Genomic DNA, 6,382 nt, shown 5'->3' with positions numbered 1-6,382 from the left:
CAGTAAAGAGAGACTATAACAAAACAAAATTATTAAAAGATGATGTATAGCTGTTTTAACAGACTATATCTAGTCAATTTCCACCTCTTCATATTCAGATACTTCTGAATTCAGCCATTTTCTTGTAGCTGCTCTAGTTTCTGATAGAAAGTCTATTAAGTATTTAGTTCCTGTCTCAGTTGAGAATAAGAACCTCATATTTAATTGATTTAAATCATACTTTTTCTTTAATCTGACTCTGAGACTATTGTATAATGCACAATGCATTACAATATGCTCAGGATTTTCATTCACATTGCAGAATGAGCACTCTGTTGAATCAAATCTATCATCAAATCTTTGTATATAAGATTTGAAATAACCATGTTCTAGTTTCAGCTGAATTATAGATGAGAATATTTTCTTTTTACATTTAATTGAACAAGATTTCCACTTTGGTTTTGTCTCAAATCTTGAATAATGTATACTCTTCTTTTGTTTCTGCCAGCTTTCATTTCACTTGTTTAAACAAGATTCTTTTATCTTTCTCTTTATGAAAGACCAGAACACTGTTTTTTGAATAGATCTGCTTAATTCTGAACCCTTTTTTGCAGCTGAATCAGCCAATTCATTATCATGAATATTCATATGAGCAGGAACTCAATGCAGATGAATTATCAGTTTTGATGTTCTTCTCTTTTGAATTTTCAAAACAGAGTTTAAAATCAGTTCAAGATTCATTTGATCATTATGAATCTGACTATTTCTAAGTCTTTTTAAAGTGGCTTGACTATCAGAGAATATTCATGCCTCTTTCAAATTATTTTCTCTTTTATGAGATTTTATTTCAATGAGTTTGAAAGCTTTCACTATTGCAAATAGTTCAGCATCAAAGACTTCAGATTCACAGCCTAAATTCCAGAAATCTGAGATAAAATTAATATTATCTTCTGTATAAGCAATGCTTGTGCCTAATCTATTCAAATTCTTATTTTTTGAGCCATCTGAGTAAATCAGAATAGAGTCTTTTATATTAATTGTAGAGATCTTCTTCAAATGCTGTTCATATTCTCTCTCTTTAGATAGTTCACTTATTTGTAAGTCTATGAGAGATTTCAGCTTTTCTCTCCAGAGAGATATCTTCTCATGATCAATTTTCTCAACATTTAATGAAGAAAATTGATTCTTAATAAATGAACATAGTCTATACAGTTGAGAGAGCATTTTCTTTAAAGTATTATTCTCATTTCAATTAAGAAATCTATTTCAATCCAGTTCATTCCCTGAGTTAACTGATGAAAATGAAGAAGAGACTCTTTCTCTGATTATATGATTTGAGCTCATCTTCATGACTCTCAGAGCATAGTTCATACAGGCCTTTTCAAATTGAATAGCAGGAGGTGGAATTGAAGCTTCAATTTCCATTGCTTTAATAGGAGATGACTTGAATGCTCTCAGAATTCTTCTCAAAGCTCTGTTTTGTAGACTTTGAAAGAGTTCAGTGAAGTTTCCTTGATTGTTCCATCAAACTTGAACTCCGTAATCAGCTACTGAGGTAATACAGGCTATGTATAACTGTATATAAGTCTGTTGTTTCTTATACACAGTTATTACATGAAGGTGTTAAATCTTCTAGAGATTACAGAGTTTATATCAGACCTCTGCAGTCTGATTCAGATCATCAATAATATAGTAACAAAGCTCTGAGATGTTCATGATTGAGCAGAGATCTTCATGACAACTGTAAAACAAGATCAAGAGAATTAAATCAATGTTCACTGAGACTTCACTGAACAATACAAGATAGAAGATCTAGTATAATTGAATCTTAAGAATATATGAATCACACATTCATCTCATACACTAGATTACTGCCATATCAAGTATAAAGTGATAGAAGTTCTAGATAGTCATAACTATCATCTTAACACATCATGAGAGATTAATAATGTCTTTCACACAAGCTTGCTCTGTCACACTGTCATCAATTCATTCTCTTCTTAACTAACTTTCAACTGGCAGCTGCCAGAGATCATAGAAGAAGATAATGAGCTTGAGTGAGAGATTGAAGATATTCTTGATGAGAGATCACACAGCTGCAGTTGATAATATCTTGTGAAATGAGTCAGCTCTGATCAACTGATCTGAACTTCAAGTTTCATGTTATTCAAAACAGCAGTTCTTGACTGATGAAAACTGCTTCTGAAAGAAGAGGACTAATGTGACAGGCTGTGCCTGATTAATTATATAGACTATTCTGTACACTTCATAGATTTCTATCACCTTATTCTCAATCACTGATTCTCAGTTGTCATGAACATGTATATTCTGATCACTGATTCTCAGCTGCTATGAACATGTGTATATTCTTTCACTCTGAAGCATCACTGCATACATCATCACATATATGTATAAATATTCACTTTGATCACTGATTCTCACACTTTCTCTTTCTTTTCTTCTCTAACATTTTTCTCTTTGTTATATAAGACCTATCAATATTATACTGATCTATTCAGCGTAGGCCTCTTACAAGTTCTACTGATCTGAGATATTAAACAGTATCAGATATTTTGTTCAAAACTGCAACTATTATTCTGTTATCATCTTGTGAAAGAACTGTAGAAAAGATCTACTGAAATCACTTAATATCTCTGATAGAATTTGATAAGATATAGTAATTAACTTCACTGTTAATCTCTCTGAGAGTAAGAATTATAAGAATATTCTGATCATTGTGAATTAATTGAGTAAAGATATAATATTAAAACCTTGTAATAAGATAAATACTGAATAAGTTATCAAAGCTTTTCTAAGAAGCTCATTCTATCAGATGTATGAATTGCTGAGATCTATAGTATTGAATCAGAGTCATTAATTTATAAGTACTTTCTGAACAAGAATCTGTCAAGTTCTCAAGATTATACACTGTTTATTAACTGCTTATCACTTTGAGACTGATGATATATTAGAACAGATAAGTTAGACTGTAAAGAATTATCTTTATAAGTTCTGTAATTACTTATAAGATAATTGATATAATCTTCTTCTACATACTGAAGTCACTATCAATGACTGAGATATTATTTCAACAGATATAAGCCTGTTCTTTCTTATATATAAATATTATATAAAAGTACTGAATCTTCTAGAGACTACACATTTCACACTGAACTCTCATAGTTTAATTCAGATCACTGATAATATAGTAATAAAACTTTAAGATATCTATAATTGAGCAGAAGCCTTCATAGTAAGCACTAAACAGAATTAAGAAGATTAAACTAATATTTACTGAGACCTTATTAAGTAATATAAGATAGAAGATCTGATATGATTGAATCTTAAGAATATACAGATTACACACTCATCTTACACACTGAATTACTGTTATACAAAGTATAAAGTGATAGAAATTCTAGACAGTTATAACTACTGTCTTGATATATTATCAGAGATTTATAATGTCTTTTATACAAGCTTACTCTGCTGCACTGTCATCAATTCATTTCCTTCTCAACTAACTTTCAACTGACAGCTGTTAGAGATCATAGAAGAAGATAATAAACTTGAATAAGAGATTGAAAATATTCTTGATAAGAAATCCTGCAGCTGTAGCTGATAATATCTTATAATATGAGTCAGCTACAATCATCTGATCTGAACTCTGAGTTCTGTATTATCTGAGACCATGGCCCTTGACTGATGAGAGCTACATATGATCAAGAAAGAGAGAGAGACTAATGTGACAGACTGCGCCTGATTAATTATATAGACTATTTCATTACACTTCACAGATTTTCACTGCTCTGATTCTCAGTCACTGATTCTCAGCTGAAAATCTACAGAATTTCTATTCTTTCACTTCAAAGCTTCATTATGTATGAAAATCTCTATTCTTCCGCCCTGAAGTTTCACTGTGTATGCTACTGCATACATGTATAAATATTCACTTCAATCACTGATTCTCACACTTTCTCTTTCTTTCCTTCTCTAACATTTTTCTCTTTGTTATATAAGACCTATATATTATACCGATCTATTCGGCGTAGATCTCTTACAAGAAGCTTAATATTCTCTAACAATGATAGAATTTACAAAGATAATATTTATAAAATCATGAACCTGACACAGATCTCTGTCAATGTATATAAAATACTCTGAAAAAGAAGTCACTGATAGAATCACTGACAAGATCACTGATGACAGAATTATATAATAATCTACTTCATCAGTCTGACTGATATTAAAAAGACTCTAGAAAGGTTATTCTGTATTATAATAACAGATTCTTATATGAAACTCTCTTAATAATATTACAAATATCTAGATATCTTCTGATAAGATAATATTATGAATATATCTCTCTTATAAGACTCAGAAGTGAATCACAGTATCAAGTTAGAGAAGAAGAATGATAAAGACTCTAAATTACTATAAAACTCTCTTTATAACATGTTCTGAGATGAATCTCTTCTTCTTCAAAGAACACTCAATGATCTGTTAAATAAAGAATTCATATATATTAGTAACTCTTTCATTACAGTCTCTATTCTCTTTACAAAGAAATCAGATGAAGAACTTCAATTCTGCATGAACTATCAAGAATTGAATAGATTAATAAAGAAGAACTGTTATTCTTTATCTCTTATCAATGAAACTCTAGCTTATATTGAACAAGCTTAATACTTTATAAAGTTAGATATTATCATCATATTTCATAAGATCTATATCACTGAAGAAGATGAGTGACTTACAGTATTTTAAACACAATATAATCTCTTTGAATAAGTAGTCACACTCTTCAGACTGACTAATACTCTCAGTATACTTCAGAAGTATATCAACTGAGTACTTGAAGATTTCCTTGATGAATTTATATCTATATATCTTGATAACATTCTCATCTTCACTAATGAGTCTAGAAAAGAATATCAAGAATATGTATGAAAGATATTACAATAACTACAGAAAGCAGAAGTACTGATAAACATAGATAAGTATAATTTTGAGATTAAAAGTACAAAATATCTAGACTTTATCATAGAAGCTGATAAGAGAATCTGAATAAATTCTGAGAAGATCTCTGCTATTCTTGAATAAGAGATCTCATACACTGTGAAAGATGTATAAAGCTTCATCAGATTTATAAACTTCTATCAGCAATTTATACAAAACTTCTCAGATATCACATGATTACTTACAGAACTTACTAACAAAGACTCAGTATTTCAATGATCAGCAGACACTGAAGCTGTATTTATACAGATAAAGAAGATGTTCATTAATATCTCTCTGCTAATAATATTCAATTCTGATTATAAGACAGTTATTGAAGCTGATTTCTCTGACTATATTATAGAAGAAGCTATATTGTAATATAATAATAAAGATGTCTTATAATTATGCATCTTCATATCTAAGAAACTGAGTCTCACTGAATATAATTATGAGATCAATGATAAGAATCTTCTCATAATTATACACTATCTAGAAGAATGAGACTCTGAACTTCAAAGTATTGCTGAATTTGAGATAATCATAGATTATAAGAATCTTAAGTACTTTATAACTATCTGTAAACTCACTGAATAACAGATATAATAATCTGAGTTCTTAAGCTGCTTTTATTGTATAATACACTACTATTCTGACAGTCAGAACTCAATAACAGATGTTCTCTTATAACAAGAGCAAGATATATCATCTGATGTAACAGATACTCACTGAATGAACTGAGAGCATCAGCTCTTGAATCTGAAAATACTAGTTGATGAAGATAAAACAGCTCATGACACTATACACACTTCTCTGATTAGAACTGTCACTGATATCTTAACTTCTTTCAAATATATATTAGATGAACTATGACATACAGCAGCTCAAACTGATGAACTTCTTCAAGCACTTACTGAAGTAGTATAATAAGAAGCACTCTGATCTTTTCCACAACTATGTATAAGAACTGATATCTCAGAATATTCAATTGATAATAATAATACTCTATAATTTTGTAAATAATACTGCATCTCTTACTTCAAATTCTTACACATCTGAATATTGCAAGAGATGCATAATTCATGTATAACTGATTATTCAGACTGTGAATAACTATATTGAATGATCTCTCAAGAATTCTACTGATCTGAGATATTAAACAGTATTAGATATTTTATCTGAAGCTGCAACTGTTATTCTTTCATCATCTTATAAAAAGACTGTAGAAAAGACCTGCTGAAGCTGCTTGATATATCTGATAGAATCTGATAAGATATGATAATTGACTTCACTGTTAATCTCTCTGAGAGTAAGAATTATAGAAACATTCTAATCATTATAAACTGATTAAGTAAAGATATAATATTCAAATCTTGTAATAAGATAGATACTGAACAAGTCACTG

The sequence above is a fragment of the Blastomyces dermatitidis genome (assembly GCF_000003525.1).
Source record: "Blastomyces dermatitidis ER-3 genomic scaffold supercont1.8, whole genome shotgun sequence".
NCBI classification, from domain to species: domain Eukaryota; kingdom Fungi; phylum Ascomycota; class Eurotiomycetes; order Onygenales; family Ajellomycetaceae; genus Blastomyces; species Blastomyces dermatitidis.
Note: the sequence above shows the minus strand (reverse complement) of the source record.